The sequence below is a fragment of the Protopterus annectens genome, chromosome 3.part1, assembly GCF_019279795.1.
Source record: "Protopterus annectens isolate FY-2018-M chromosome 3.part1, PAN1.0, whole genome shotgun sequence".
Lineage (NCBI taxonomy): Eukaryota > Metazoa > Chordata > Ceratodontiformes > Protopteridae > Protopterus > Protopterus annectens.
The window spans coordinates 1,130,382,706-1,130,401,105 of NC_056732.1; positions in this window are offsets into that span (position 1 = coordinate 1,130,382,706).

Genomic DNA, 18,400 nt, shown 5'->3' on the forward strand with positions numbered 1-18,400 from the left:
GTTTATATATATTGTTTTTCTCCACAAAAAGGCAAGTCCATTGTTGTAGTCACGCAAATCCCATTTGATTTTATGCAGTTTAAAATCCACCTGTTCATTTTCAAACTTATTCAGTCTTTCTTTCATATTCTTAAAAACATCATTCACCTTGAAAGAACTAATTTTGCTGAGAATATCAGCGTGCATGGTATTCAGCTCATCCTTTAGTTTTTTATGTAACAATTGCTCCCTTTCTATAAGAATACCCACCCACTCCATAGCACATTTATGTGCAGCAGCCAACCACCGATCTTTGAAGGCTGCATCTACTGTATCAGCAGAGTCAAACAGAGTGGATGGGCTTTTAAATGCTCATAATCCTCAGGGAGAAATATCTTACTCAGAATATCTTTGTAACCCTAATAAATTAAAATGGCAACGAATTTCTTTAAAAATAAGTTTTTCAAATCTTTCAATGATATCTTGTACTTCTGGAGAAAAGAGACCATTAGCTGTAGAGCCAATGCTCACAAAGGGATTACTATGTCTCTGCAGTCTCCCCAGCATATTTAAATGCAAAGTTATTAAACATCATTTCACCGCTATTACCGGAATTAACAGTCCCAGAAGTATTAGACTGGATACCTGAGTTACCGCTTGAAGTAGAACAATGGGCTGAGAGAACCCTACTGAGGAGAGTAGTTTGCTGTGACAAACTGTATCAAAGGCTTTAGATAAGTCTAGAAATAAGAAAGAGACTAGTTTGCCATTATCTCTAGCTTTATTGACAGTATCTATGTAAGTTAGAAGGACAATGCCAGTGCTATGTGAAAGATGGAAGCCATGTTGTGTATGTGATAGGATTTTTCCCAAGGAGATTGTCTAGCAATTGTTTTTGTATAGATTGTTAAAGTATTTTGCTGAGGGGAGATAAGATTGAAGTTGCTGATGATATGAGCAAGGTAGATATCTTATATGTGTGAGGAAAAATGTTTGCTTTTTCTGTGAATAATGATAAAACCAAGGTAAATACAGTAACTATTGCCGATATGAAAAGTGTGGATATCCACAGCAGGGTTTAACATGTAAACTCCACCACACACACACACACACACACACACACACACACACACACACACACACACACATGAGCACACGCACACATGCACACATGCACACACACGCACACACAGGCACACACAGTCACACACACACACACACACACAAGCACATGCACACATGCACACATGCACACACACGCACACACAGGCACACACAGTCACACACACACACACACACACACACACACACACACACACACACACACACACACACATGAGCACACGCACACATGCACACATGCACACACACGCACACACAGGCACACACAGTCACACACACACACACACACACACACACACACACACACACACACACACACACACACACACACACACACATGTTCACACCTATACATTTACTGCTTTCTTCATGCACTGTGATCTTGTGATCATTAATATGTGCATTCATTACAAAATATTTGCAGTTCACTGCCAGCAGTTGTAAAAATGTGTCTTCAGAGTAGTTTGGTTAAACCTGTATTTTAGATATGCTGTATTTTTGTTTTTTTTTTACATTCCAGTGCAATGGTTGTTTACATTGATTCAGGCATGGGTCATAACCATTTGAAGCATGCTATTACTTTAATGGAATTTAATACGCAGTTACTGTAAGACTAATGCTGTTAGTCTTTTATCTACACTATTTATTTACATATTTTGATGATAATTTATTTTAATGTGTGTTCCTCACATATTGTTATTATTGGTAGTATTATTTTTTGCACAAATGTTTACTGAATTCACTAAATGAATAAGAACCTTAACTTGATAGACCTAGATGATGCCTGTCCCAACTCATCTTTGCAGGGTTCAAGTTGATATTCCTAACCTCTTTATCACTGTTATTGACAGACATTCATAAAATTAATTATTATCATTAGAGCCAATGTCAAGTAACTCACAAACACATTTTTCTCCCCAGTACAATTCTAAACTATTTAGGATGTGTGATATTTCAGAATAATCTTTTGCACAAATAGTGCACAATGCATTCATTTATTGTAAAGGCCAGTACAAAGGCATACATGTATCTTTCTGCTGAATATGTCATATTCAGAATATTAAAAGTAACATTTTATACAATAGCTTAAGCTCAATGATACAGGGCCAAATGTCTACTAGGAAAATCTCTGGTCTGTTTAGCACTATGTAAATCATAGTGACCATACAGGTTTCTACAATGTACTACTGTACTTAGATGGCAGTAGTCTCAAAAAAATCTGTTATGCCTGTAATGACAAAACTGTAGATGCAGCTGGCCTAATGCTGTAAGTTATGTATATGAAGACATATGCATAGTAAAACTTGACTAAAAGCTGTGTATTTAAGGCATATAAATAATCACTTTCTACTTGTGAAACCAGAGTGCTCTGCTAGGACCAGAAACAAATTCATTCTTCAATTTTAGAAACAAGGCTTACAGGAAACTGTTCTAAACAACAATGCTTTCCGATTCAAATGATCTTAATAAGGATGAATTTACCTTCAGGGTAGACATTTTTCAATCATGTCTAATTTGCATATAATTTATCTAGAGAGGTAACTGAAGCAAAATTATTTTGCTGAAAGAATTTCCTTTTGTTTTAAGTGTCATTAGCAGTTCTGTCTAATCAGATTTTTACAATCTCATCAGACCCCTTTAGAAATTCACTATGAACTCATCTGGAGGATGCATTTATTCCTAAGTGTCCTATATTACATTACAACACAGTAACAAGTCATGGACTGCTACAGATGTTTATGTTAAATTCAATTAACACTCTTCCAATTTAGTTTTTATTGGGACGCAATCAATTTTTATTCATTTTAGAAGCAGAATGCTTTCTTTCTTTGTGTGCAGTCTATCTGCTGATTATGGAGCTAAGCAAATTATTTTCCTGTTTGAACTAAATGGCAATGTTTAAGCATCAAGCTTGTATGTTATAAATGGAACATATATAACACTAATAGAATAATAACAATTTCATGCCCTTGTTTGGAGGTAGTGTCTAGAGTAATTTTGTGCTTCATCCGTCTACCCTTTATGTCCACCTAGTAAGTACTGATATAAAATAAATTATATCAAACAGCTGCATCATTTGGTCACTCCTGTTTTCAGATTTTGCATCCCTTTTATGGAGGACATTGTTTCTGGAGTCCTTTGGATATGTGGTGGTTATAGCAACTTGTAGCAAAACAGTCTATCAAGGTTTATGTTGCATTCTCATCAGAGATAAACAAAAAATAAATAATAACATTTTCCCTTTATGGGCACAGGGCATGTAGAAATCACAATCCAGCAGAGTATGCTGAAATAAGATAACAACTATTACTTTCTTAGTGTAAACCTTAAGTTACATTTGTTTTTATTTGCTCATGTTTGTATAAAAAGTATAATACAAAAAGGAAAATATAAATGTAAATTTCGTACTAGACAAGAGTGACTTTGTAAAGCTAGCATGTTAATACTTAAAAATATCTTTAAATACATGAGTCTGTACTGAACTAAGAATAATATTCTCTGACAAAGACAAAAAAATCTGAAAAAGGCTTAAAGGTCACAATGTAAAAAATATGCAAGCAGTATAGGTAAAGAAACTCTACCCCTCTGTTACAGTCTAAAACAGAGATCTTTACTATTACCTAGCAGTTTGTTGCACATTAATTTTATCTTGTACTTTAGCTGTATAGCACATAATACTTCCTCTGCCAGAACTAACTTTTCTATACCAGATATTCAGATTTACTGTGAAAAATGTATGAAATTTCCCCAAAGTATGTATGAGTCAGCTGTCTTCAGCCAAACATTTTTTCATCTACATATTTGTTTAGATGTTTAATTTTATAGGCATCAGTAAGCCAAAATAATCTAATATTATATATAAATATATACTGCAAACATCATTCTGGATTTTTTTAACAATGTAATATATAAATATAGCATATTTTGAATTTCCTTGAGAAATATGGCCTCCAATATACAAATGTACACTCACAGATGCACATCTTTTTTCTAGCCACACTAAAGAGAAAGAAACTCGTATGTCCAAACATGACTTCTTTATTCAGGGTGGTTTATTAGACCTCTGTCTGAAAATAATTGTAAACATTCTCCTAAGAATGATTCTATAGCTTCACTTTTCCCATACTTTTCTTTTCAAATGTAATCCTTTTCCAGATTATTTCTTCATGAAGATTGTCCTGATAAGTCTGTCTAGTGAACAAACAAGTGCCATTACCCCACTAGACTCATGAAATACAAATAGGTTTCACCTGCTGACATCATCATTCCTTAAGGATGGACCTCTAAGTGCATTAATATAGGTTCCAATGGGATTTGAAAATGAGAAATAAGCTGCACATGGGCTACAAATACCCTGAAGCATTCCCCATATGTGTTTAACTTTAGGGCAGTGCCATAATGCATGAAAACAGTTTTCTTTTCATTTTGCACCCTACCATGATATTGATGATGTTGAGGTCCCCTATTAAAACAAATCCAGTAGTAATCATTTCCAAAACTCCTCTCCACTACTTCCATTCAACATCTCAGATATTTTTTTCACCCATTTGCTGCTAATGTGTTCTTCTAACAGCAGAGATGACAGCCAAGTTTTATACATTTCCTACCCTTCTAATGTGAATCTCATTGAACTTTTTCCATGTTAATACCTATATAACCAATAAAGTCACAAAGAGTTGGTTCTATAATTCCAAGGCAGGTAAATTATATTTCCTTCTCTGTTCTCAAAGGAGTCACATACCCTTGTTCAAATTCTGTAGATACTGTATGCCTGTTACATACCACCTGTCAAATGAATAGTGGCCCAAATCTATTTCTATTTTCTCAGATCCCCATAATGGTCTGAACCACAGTTTTCAACATGGATCCCTCTTAGCTTACAAAGCCTTATAGTATTAATTTTATCCAGTCGTAGCCAATTCTTACCACATTATTTTCTTACACTTTAGTCCAAGTAATTATCTTCTTCTGGGGCTCCCAGATTCAAACAACATGCACATAAACAATTGGTAGAAAACAAAGAAAAGGACCATGACATCACATACTTCTGAATCCAAAGCATGCTGTCTGCGGTGATAAACCTTATTCTCCTAGATGTGAACATATACCATATGCTATAGATCTTTTTTCATACCTAACTGAGTATAGTATTGCTGTGCACTTCAAAAATTTAATAGCAGAGGGATTATCAACAATTTCACCACAGCCACCTATATGTGGAAGAACAGGAAAACTCTCACTTTGTCTAGTCAATTAAAATGGCTTCCTAACTCTGATGTATCCTGATGCATTCAGATATCATAAGGATAATAGAGGGTTTTAATAAAGGAAAAGTCAAAAAGTCAAGCTGGTTTCAAACGCTGATATTATTCACAAAGCTTTATTTACTAACAGCAATCAGAAAAAAACATCATTCTTTCCAATTATAGCCATGGAGTCATATGCACAATACAGCAGTTTGGGGTCCAGTGTGCTTAAAATACATCCCTGCTCCCCTCACCCTACAAGAAAAGGATTTCAATGACATTATGAACAATAGCAAGTGAACACACCCCTGTCTAGTGCCTTTCTGAGTATTTCTGGAGAAAGAGTATGTTCAGTTAATGAGTACATCAATCAATCACCTAAAAACTGAAAAATAAAATAATAAGACTGTGCCACATATAGCTTCATCAGATATGTTATGGGAAACATTCAAATACATTGGAAACATTCAATAGGAAGGCTACTTCATCACCTTCAGACTTCCCATCTCTCTTGTGTGTGCTAACTTTTCCAAAGTATGATTCATCTATTGAAAACAGCCATATGCATTATCTTTAGATCATTGTTCGAAAATGCATTATTCCTATAGTTTTAAAAACATAGGAGAAATTTAATAAAGTCTGCATGGACTTATTTGCAATCCAGTAAAGGGAGCTGAGGGGTGTGAGAACACAGAAGTGTCTGTGGCATGCAAATCACCTCATAAGCAGGTGAAATGCATGCAAATGAGGAAGGTAGAGCAATCCAGCAAGCAGATAGGCAGTCATGAAGATCTAGTGTTCATGTCCATAATGTACACAGAAAAATTTCATGTACAGGAAGTAAAAATGACACCAGGGGATGTAAATGTGGAGTTACAGTGGCAGAAATAGTATAGAGGACACAGATATGTGCAAAAGTAACCACTGGATGACCTAAATTGTATGGAAAATAATTTAAAATATTGTTTTAATATCGCAGGTATGTTTGCATGGCATGCCACAGTGTCCAAACATGCCATTATGAAAAAATATATATTATTAAAACCAGAATTTGCGAGTATGTAACACTAATGCATTAGAGGACTCTGTGTGGAGTATGTACAATGTAGGATTGCTGTGGCTGCTAATGAGGCAGGGCCTGAATCCATGTAGTTACCAGATACTGTGCACAGATCTGTATGCAAATGAGCTGGAGTTACTGAATAGCACAAATGGATATCTTTGTCTGCAGATCCCATCTGTGTAGGCACAGAACCATGTTGGTGTCCACAGAAGAGGTAGCTGACATCAAAAGGTGGTGCTTCTGCAAACTTTAATGCTCACTATAGCTCAGCAGGGCCTGTTTGCATGGCGCACTGCTTGGGGTGTATCTGGTGACTGCTAAGCTTTGTTTACCTGAGGGGTGTGTGTTTGAGCATATTTGAGCATGTTTGCATGGCAAGCAGCCATGCTGAGTGTACCCCGTCATGTGGGGTCTGTCTATTGACATGAGCTGGAGATTGTAGAGCATTACAGGGTGGACAGAGACATACTACAACTCAGTGAGATCTGCTGCCCTCAACTCAGACCCAGAGCCAATGGAGGGAATCTCATCCCAGTGGAAACAAAGGTACGTATAGTGCTTAGAATACTAGCTACAGGTACATTCCAAAGACCAACTGGGGACATGATGGGGTCTCACAGGCATCAGCTTCCAGGGTACTCCACCAATTCCTGGATGCCATGCTACCACATGCCATTGAGCACACATATCTTACCCACACCCCTGAGGAGATGGCCAGCAGTATATGACTCTTCTACCATGTAGCACACTACCCTGAGGTGCAAGGTGCCATGGATTGCACTCATGTACACATCAAGGCACCACCCGGTGAAGAAAGTAGAATCTACTAAAACCACAAGGGGTATCACTTGTGGATGGAGTCTGAAACTCAAATATCTGTCAGCATTAATTTACTGCAGTATTGACTGGTTTGCCACTAATTTGCCAGAAAACAACGCCAAAAATATGTGGCAAGTGTCTGGACAGTCTGTGAAGCTCTCTACAGTTCTGAAGTGTGAATCACATATTAAGGTCTGCAAACAGCCGGGGAATGCCTTGGACAATATTAGGCAACTGCAGTACTGTGGTAACAGGTTCAGCAGCCATGGCCTGCAGCACATAATAATTTCAGACTGGAGTACAGGTAGCTCTGGCTTGGAGTCATCTTGTAAGTTCTAACAATCACACTGGGCATGCTCCTACACTTAGCTAACTTGAGCTCAAGTCTGTTGCCTCTACCACCCAAAGGCCTGCTATGTGGAAATATGTCTGTACAGACATACAGCTACATATACATATCTGTCTCTCCCTATCCCCATCACACTTGATTAGTGTCTCTATTAGTATGTCTCAGTATATATGATAACAAGATGTATATATAGCTATATAAACTACAATGATACATAGACTCCCCACATACTTCTCAGAACGCATTAAAATTTCTGACACACACAACTACATTTAAGCAGAAAATCCTGTTATACACATTTACATAGATATGGGTAGGGATGTACAAATGTTTCCACAAACCCATGTATGCTGGGGTTATCTGCACATACACATCACAACAGCTGTCCGATGGCATGCACCAAACCAAGGCTGCAACAGTACATAATTCACTCACCCACAGACCTCTGAACCTGTGGACTGTCACCCGGCAGACACACATAGGTACACAGGTGGTATACTGTACAATTGGTACAATGCAGTCTTTGGACAGGCCATATTGTCCCTGGCCACATGACTGCCTATCAAACTGCAAGCAGCCACATATGGCCAGACTGGTAAGTGTACACACATAGCAGGGATATTACCAGGTATACCACCCCTAGGACACTACATACAATATCAGTACCAAGCAGTATCACTCTGCAGGCCACACATGTTGTCTAACACAAGGCCACGTTGCATACTCCACAAATACCATGCCTGCATCAACATATACAACAAATGTAACCTGTGGAGCATGTAATAGGTATTGTGAGCTTTAGTGTGTAATACTAGGTAGGTAAGAGTTCTAACCTCACATCCTCCAACTCTGTGTGTGTGTGTCTCAATATATCCCCTCACAGCACTATGAACATGCCCATATGGGCAGTCTCTGTGCAATGGTATGCATTTTATGGCCCTCTGACTGGCTTCTGGCCTCTACATTCTCTTCTCTACAAGGCCTGCATATATCATTCATCATAAGAGCACTGGCTGGCAGTCTAGCAACAGATAAACTCTGTGGTGTATGCAATAAGTACTGGGTGCTGTAGTGTGTAATACTAGATAGGTAGGGGTTCTAAACTCACAGCATTCAACTTGTGAGTTTGTGCAAATATATCCACATTCAGTGTGTCAGACAAGCCACTATGGGTTATCTCTATAGAATGGTTATGCATTTTATGCCCACTAACTAGCTGCTGGCCTCAACATCGGCCTCTGTATCAAGGCCTGCTGATGTCATCCACCTTAAGAGCACGGGCTGAGAATGTATTATCAGACAAACAGCATGGTGCATGCGATAAGTAATATGAGCTATAGTGTTAGTGCTAGATAGATAGGGATTTTAATCCCACAGCATTTAACTTCTGTGTGTGTAAAAATACCTGCATGCAGCATGTCAAACAAGCTCCTATAGGGTTTCAATCCCACAGCATTTAATGTGTGTGTGTGTGTGTGTGTGTGTGTGTGTGTGTGTGTGTGTGTGTGTGTGTGTGTGTGTGTGTGTGTGTGTGTGTGTGTGTGTGTGTGTGTGTGTGTGTGTGTGTGTGTGTGTGTGTGTGTGTGTGTGTGTGTGTGTGTGTAAATATATCCCCATGCAGTGTGTCAGACAAGCCCCTATGGGCTATCGCTGTACAATGGTTATGCATTTTATATCCACTGACTAGCTGCTGGCCTCAACACTGGCCTTCGTTACAAGGCATGCTGATGTCAACCACCGTGTGTGCGTGCGTGTGTGTGTGTGTGTGTGTGTGTGTGTGTGTGTGTGTGTCTGTGTGTGTGTGTTTGTGTGTGTGCGTGTATGGGCGTGTGTGTGCGTGTGTGTGTGTGTGTGCGTGTGTGTGTGTGTGTGTGTGTGTGTGTGTGTGTGTGTGTGTGTGTGTGTGTGTGAATATGTCCCCTGAAAGCAATAGAGACATACCCATGTGGCCTACCCCTGTGCATTGGTTATGCATTTTATGGCCCTGTGACTAGCTACTGGCCCTAAATTGCCCTCTTCTACATAAGCATAATTGATGTCTGTCACCATCTACAGTTGTACATCCAGACTACCCAGATGACATGTATTAAGGGTAGTAGAGTGTGTCACAGGGTATGAAAGCATGATGATGCTGATTGTCTCCATTGTCCATGACACAATCTTGTACACATATGCACCTAAGGAGCCATGCACATATACTGGCATACTTTGTTGACATCATATCTCTGCTGTGCTGCCTTGCCATCCTGTTGTGCTGTATTGCTGCCATGTGTCCATAGTTGCACCACTCAGATTCCTGGGGCAAAAACATACACAGCTCTGTGACACACCTGTCATTCTGTAACGCTACCACCAGTGTAGAATCAGGCAACAAAGATACACAATGTATGATGTGCAGTCCTGACACATGCTGGCATGCAGTATCTGGCATGCCCCACAACAACTGCCATGGCATAACACTGCTGCACTACAGAAACACATGTTAAGCTATATAGTCACCTTGTGCATCAGACACATATATGCAGGTCCCTGCATCGATGGAGTGGATGGCAGGAATGTGTCACAGGTATCATCACATGCACAGGGAGTGGTGTGGAGGTGCCGGAGTCCTAGTCTGTGCCAAACATTTGACACCATGTGTGTGAGTCAGAAAGGGGTGCTGGTAACATGGGCCATGGAGAGGTGCTTTGTGTGTTTGTAGGTGACCTGCATGTGACAGTGGTGTTGGGAGTATGTGTGTGTACACAGTCAAGCTCAGTGCTATCCCTACACATGCATATGGTGGACAGCTGTAGACCATACATGGTAGAGTGGACACTTCACTGTCTGTGGTCACAATCACAGTAACTGGCTTCTCCATGAGTAGAATGAGCAGTATCATACCCAAGGTCAGATACAATGCTAGTACCTTACAGTGACTGCTGTCTGCTGGGCCTGTGTCCCCCACAGGACCACCCAGGACCACGAGCTCATGGCCTGCCACATTATGGTGTGGACAGCACACCTCCCTCTGTAGCTCTAGAGGTATTGCCATTACTGGAACATAAGTGTGCACAGCCACGTGGACTTCCAGCAGATGGTGATGCTGGCCTACTTTCTTGTGCCCAACACCCAACCCCAACCACATGTTCTAGCACTTGAAGACAGACACTGTCTGAGCCCACTGTCTGTCCTCTACATCAGTGAAACATTCCATTATGCCACCAATGTAGTGGAGACAGTCATGGACATCAGACAGTGCTGCATCCATAACCTTAAGCATCCATCTTGTGTTGCGTTAAGCTTGTGCCTGTGACTCCATGACAGCCTGAAACATGTGGTGACTGACCTGCGATGTGACACCTGCAACAGGAAGTGGATGGGCAGCAGTTCTCCTTTGAGCATCCCTATCAATCTGCCTGTGTGTGACCTTGCCAGCTCTCTGACTATGGCCAGTGTCTACACTCACTGCTCCCATAATTCTCACACTGTCCTGTACTATGTCACCACCCTCTGACTGTCCAATATCTGTGGCCTCTGGTGACTGGGTATGCCTGGGCATACTGACTGTGTGTGGGGACAATGGGGGCAGAAGAGGGATGTCAACCTCTGGGATAGATTCAGCCACTGACAACCCCACATGTGCCTTATTATGGCCACCACCATTAGAGTCTGATGAGACACTGACATCGGGTTGTGAGGGGACAGACTCCAACCCACCTGTGAGAAGCAAGGCAAAAGCAGTACATTACCACCCACACTATTATGTATGGTAATCCACACAGACTCATGCAGATGTGGATCCACAACTGCATTACATGTCCCACATCATTTTTTTGAACCAGATCAGACCTGCACATTTTTATTAGTTCTTATATATAACCATTATATTTGTTAATATGAAAGTTAATCTTTTCTCATACATTTAATATATTTAATATATGTATACAATACAGATATTTCATGCACATATATCGTATCACTTTCAATATATTGTGATTTCCTTATATACCTTTGTTATATTATAATTGATTGCTATTTTTTTTATTTTTATGCAATATTTGTGATTAGATTTAGTTTTTCCCATTTAATAAATATTATTTATAAAGGTTTTCACACACAAATAAATTGTTATATGTACATATATTATAACTATTTGTAATAATTTATCAGAGGTCAGGATTATAGCCTTGGTCCCTTGTTTTTTGTAGTTTTCATTTTATTCGTATATTATTCATGAGCACTGATAGTTTACTGATGCTCATTGGTTAACTTTGGGTATAAATTTGTATATCTTATTATACTCTATATGTCTGTTACTCTTACACTGAAGAAGGTATGTTTTTGCCGAAACCGGTTTGTTACTTTTGCAAATAAAGTCAGAATCTTCACCATCTGTTTTTGGCTTTTGTTCAACTGCGAATTTGCTGGCTAACTGTGTTTGTTTATGTCCCACATCTTCTCATCTCTGATCCCATGCACAATGCACACACCCACAACAACATACACAGACAAGCCAGGCCCTGTATAACATGCACATCACCTACATCTGGCTAACACTGACAGTTCAGTACACCTGTGAGGTATGCAATATGACACTGTATGTTACAGAACTACATATAAATTCCAGTACACCTATCTTGACAATGATATGCCAGTTATAGTAGCCCTGCCTCAGGAGTAATTGCCTCATGTATATCAGACTGTGTAGTTACTCATAACTATAAGTGCAAACATGTTAATGTTTATACAAAAACATACCTGTCATTCCCTAGGTTATGCATTGTAGTTAATTGCTCTGAAATGGAACATACAATTATTTTCCTCTAGCTAACCACAGCAGTTGTGTGAAAGGCAAAATGGCAGCCCTTAACATTCATAGGGCATATCTGATCTAGCAAAACAATAGTATCACACTTACCAGGTACAGGACCATGAACTCTGGCCACACCTGACGTACCTGTGAAAAGTTGAGGGAGAGGTATTGTCAGCAACACCAAATGTCACAGTGTTAGAAGGTAATATGTGCATATATCTACATGTACTGTAGCTAATGTGATACTGGCTATGTTGCTGACATCCAGAGTATGTGTGCACAACTGTTGGTAAAATCCAACACCCCCAGTGCAAATAGACCTGTCATCCATGTGCTCGTCTGTAGAGCCTGCCACAATGACTGCTAATGTATTATACTGATGAACACAGTCAGCTTATCTGGACACTCTTCTGATGTGAACACTGTGGCACCCACCTCCAGGATGTATGGCATGATGGCTGGCTGGGAGCTGTGGGTTGATCCTAGGTTTGGCAGGAATTCCCCTGTAGCTGAGAGTGGTTGCTCTGTTTCAGGTCCTCCACCAGTGGCAGCATGATGCTTAGCAACAGCACCTGCCCTTTCATGTGTGGCATTTACCATGTCTGTGGCCCAGTGTTAAACCTGCTTATAGGTCCTGTCCTATAGGCCAATATCATTAACAGCCCTCACAAGGTTGGCCCACAATGCTGCCCACTGTTCATGATTGTGGCAACCCCTTGACAGCAGGATGTGATGGCTGGGTCTGAGGGCATCCAGTATGACATCATTTTCTGCAGATGAAAATGGAGTATGCCTCCATCAGTACATCGTTCCTGCAAGACAACAAGAGGGGAACACATTACAGGACCAGATATGTGGATGTCCACTATGTACAGGCCCTACACACCCATAATGGCTTGCACTATCCACTACTTCCTCACACATCATACATCACAGTTTGGTGAAACATTACATGTGTGGCTATCACCAAGATAGTAGCACCGTTGGGTAATGTCCCTGTGTGCTGTGACAGATTCTGCTGTATTTCTTTACAGCCATCACTGTAGTGTACTGTAGTGTGTTCCCTATGGACAAATCTCCACTAATATATGACACAGTCACTGTCAGACAACAAGCAGTGTGTTAATCCAACAACTATATAGGGACAGTCTGGCCAGACCAGTGTGCCACAATGACAGATGGCAATGCAAACCTGCTGTTGTATATATTCTCTGTACGCATCATATCTCTCAACTATGCAGATGTTTGCAGAATGTCACCATGTGTGCCTCATAGCTGTGATATTTCTTCTGCAAACTTGTGCATGTCTGACAAATGGTTGTCCACTGATTGGTGGTTGTTGTCAGAAAACTGATACAAAATATAACTGACACCATTAGACCCCTCAGACAACACTTATGGTACAGTAATATCTGTTACTCTAATCACATTCTTACTATGTATGGCAAATAGGTATACTCTACCACTGAATTTGAGCCTTTTTCCTCCCATTACATATGGCTTTGTTCTGATTTCTTACTGTAGGGGATTGGGAGATATGCTAGGCATAGCTCTTATGCAGACAGGGATGATTGTCCATGAAACAGGGACTTAGCCAGAGCACATCAGAGATATTCAGGGACACTTTTACAATGCCAGTACTATTTATGTGTGACACTGTCAGACTGAAAGGAGGTAAATTACAGCACATCATTTGATGCTATAGAGTGCACACCCTTAGTTGTTATCACTATATGTCTTACATGTAATCCACTATCTTTACTACAACAGCCGACCATTGAAGGATGGATTGACAGGGACAGAACAGAGATGTGAGTCAAAGCAGGGTCAATTGAGAGGCATGCCTGTAGGTGCTGGGCAGCAGACTATTACTGACATGTTATCATCATAGATCTAATGCAATCCTACTGTTTTACATCCTATTCCACATACCTCCATCGCCCCATCTGCATTCCTTTTTATGGGGACATGTAGGAAACACCTGGTAGATTGAGGTATTCCTTTTATTGAAGCATTCCTCTGCAAATGCTTTGCACATACACTGTCTGTCTGAGTAAAATCACATACACACCTGTTCCCCATAAGCAGTTGTATGCCTTTTGCAGGTAATGCTCATTAACAGGTACTTACTTGTGCACCAATCCGTGTCTCAGAATTACTAATTGCATCCAAAACAGCTGAATTGCAGGTATCATTAGCCAATGACATGGCACAACAGTGCAGTATATAAGGCGGCTTCATGTAGGCCCTGGCCCCTTTCTTAGTTGTTGAGATGCAAATTACTGAGGTGTGGAGACTACAGCATCGCAGAAGGTAAGTACAAATACTGTCCACTGTAGAGATGTATGTCCATAGTTTTGCCACATATGTTTGGTCAGTCTCCAATGACAGTGTGGTCATCTGGCAGGTCACTGGCAAACATCTTGGGCTGAGGTCAAAAGGAGGAGAGAGACGTGGGTGTCACACTTCATAATTGTCAGAATATGCATGGCATCTTTGTAAGGGCAAAGTGTGAAACATGTTCCTCTCCCTGGGCCTTTTCCCCCGTTTATGTCTGGTTGTGTCCATATCCCTTGTTATAGGGTGTTGGGAGTTATGGTTGGTTTTAGCAGGTACCTTAACTTAGAGTCGTGCATGCTGCTGCAGCCTAGGACACAATGGGGGGTAGTGTGAAAACTTTGGAGGCCTACAAGCTGTACATGTAACTGTGGCAGCTGTGGCAGCCCTGTCATTACAGCAGACCCAGGATAAAGGTGCCCATTATTGTCCAATCGAGCAATGTGCTTAAGGTACATCTGTTATGCAACAGTGACAAAAGCAAAGTAGTAGGTGAGATATAGTTAGCCTATACAAATATGTGCAGCGTGTCCCTACCTGCAGGCCTGTGACTTGCAAAACTGGGTAGCTGATAATTCAGTAGCAGTAACCTATGGAGATTAAAACTGCATGAGTCGGTCATTACGTGCTGTGTTCACAACAATGTTATTGAAATGCAACACATTGGATTCGAGCCCAGGACTGTGTGTGGCAAAATGTTCTTTATGCAAGGCAGTTAACAGACTAAGCTACTGAATCAGTGCTGCAGCAGGTGTATTTGCCAGATATATGTGCTGACATACAGGTGTGACACACATCTGCATCCATCAGTATATGCATGGCTTTCAACGGCAATTCTTCTCAGCAGGGTCCAATTTAAACTTATGTACTCTGCCAATGATATCTTAAAAGTTGTGTTTTTCAAGCTGTAACAAGTAAAAGGGAACATTTGCCTGCTATCCCATGTGTCATGTACTGACATTATTATTTATTTGGCTGTCTACTGGTGTATTTCTGCATCAGAGTCCCAGGTACACTCCCATTTGTCACATTAGGTTTGATTTCACTCTGTCAGTGGCATTCAGTATGTATTGCTGGAAACACCTTTTTTCAGTAAGACTTGTGTGGCCTAGTGGGTTAATGCAGTAGACTGTAGTTGAGAGGAACCCAGGTTTGAAACATGGCAGTTGAGATTGTTTTATACATGTTCCTGATACTCTGAGAAATGCATAAGATCATTAAAGCACTTTTAAGCAGGTTTGTGTGATGAGCCACATCACGGCATGCTGCTTAGCTCAGTGCAAACCAGCGCTAATAATTTAAAAAGAAAAGAAAAAAGAAGTGATAAGACAGTGGTAAAATGGGGCAAGCAGAGGGAAAGACATAGTGAAAGGCAGGTAGGGATGTACATGTATGTAGGGAAGGACCATAGCTTTCCATTTCTTGTACAGCAACAGCTGTGCAGTTTGACAGATTTTGAGAATGAATTTGAAGTCTCAAATCCCAGAGAGATGGATGAGGACAACATAAATGTGTTGTCAAGCCAATTGGACTAAATTATTTGTGTCCAGTGGCCACATATGCAAAATGGAGAGCTATGTATGGGGCAATATTTTTTTTGTGGAACAAGTGACCATTTATTTATTTATGTATTTATTTTATAAAGAGAGAGTGGATTGCAGGGGAAGGGATATAGGTACATGTGGGGAGGTAAGTTGGATAGGACAGGAGAGGATGCAATTGCAGACAGACAAGGCAGGCAAAACAGCAGACAGGGGCAGTGTCTGACACATGAGGGGAATAAACACCTTGTACATGGAGGGTGTTGTGGAATCTGAAGTGCATGTGCCTCCATATGACAGCAGCATGACAGAGGTCCCCAACCATGGGCAGTCCACACTGCTCTTTCACTGCCCTGAAGGTGGCTTTGCTGGAGGCTGGGTGCCAGGGCCAATGGGTTACACCAGGTTGCTGAGTCTGCCTTCAATGTGGCACAGATGACATTCATAGCTCCTATGACCAATCCTGCGCACCATGGCCAGTAGTCAATCATGGAAGACTACCCTTCTTCTGCCACCACTTCAAAGGGGGGGCCTGTCCCCTGAGGTGGCTTCACCAGAAGGTGGTGCAGGGCCAGCAGAGGGTGCGCCACCAGCTTGGGTCACAGATGTGCTGACACTCAGTGTCACAGCAACCTAAATTAAGGTTGGTGGATCAGTGGGTACCGGCCTACCCTAACATGCTGTGGTTTTGAGGTGCAACAATACATTTAGGTTAGTTATGAACAAAACCATTGTTAGTAATAACAGGATGTCAGAACATTGGAAATAACCCCATTACATTTCAATGCACATTATGTGAAACACAGCAATAAATAACAGAACAGTCAGTATATTAACAGCATGCCAGTAACAGTTACAGCATATGGCCAACAGGATCAATAATTTAATAAGATATGTTAACATGTAACCACTGTAATACATAACAATAATAAAACACTTACCCCAAAATAAAGTCTGTAGAACAACGTATGTTAATAGTAAACCATAATCAATGCACAGCAATAATAAATATTTGAAGATAAGGGGTGGGGAGAGATAGAAATGCAGTCCATTATAGGCTATATACTTAACAGTACTGCTATCTACTCTACAGGTCTGTCCTTTATTTATGTGTAAAAGTGCCCTGTAGCTGCTGCAGCAAGTACATACCTATCAAGGTATCTGCATGGGACAGTATGAGCCAAACAGTAACAACTGCAGGTACACAACTACACAGAACAATTGCACATCAGGTGCACCTATATAACTACCAAGTTGTACTATGAGCTAATGTACTGTGACTTTGCTATTTACATATATATGTGGATAATACATCTGTGACACAGGGATTACGCAATGGTAATTACATTCCATGACATCATGACACTTGAGAGACATGTATGTGTATAGTGCACACAGTAAACTACTATCATGCCTTTCTTGGCAGGCATGGGGATAAAACCCAATAGCAATGACTGTAGCAGACATCTGCAATAAAATGTATTTATTAACTGCAGCAACCTTTAACACACACTCCAGGCATACAGCCATACCAGAGCTTACACATTTTAATTATTTTATTTTATTTTATTGTATTATTATTGCACTTATTTCCTGTTTTTGTGCTATAGTTTCATATTCCTGGTAATGCCTGGTAATGATTGTAACAGTCTGTGACATGTAAACACACAATAATGTCCAGATAATATGGGCTACCTCACCCATTCACTTGTAGTTCAGGTGGAGAGAATATCTGTAAACATTATGTGACTGACACTGTAATATTTAGATCTACATAGCACTGGATTTGAACCCTGGCCTGTATGTGGCAAAAAATACTTCATACACAGCATTTAGCAAACTGAGATACTGAGTCACTGCTGATTAATGACTGGCTGATATGTGTCTAGAGCTCACCTGGTACCAGAATATGACCAGCTTGTCATGGTACAGTTTTATACTTTACTGCAATAACAGTTGAACACATATGCATGACATCAAGCATGACAGACATACTAGGTAAGGTATATATTATCACTTAGAATTCAGGTGTACACATTACATTATTAGTGTGTTGAAATATCTGTAAAGTCAACAATCAGTATCCGATTATTGATTATTATTTGCAGTCTACAACTAGTACACTGTTATACCTGACTGGAGCACCAT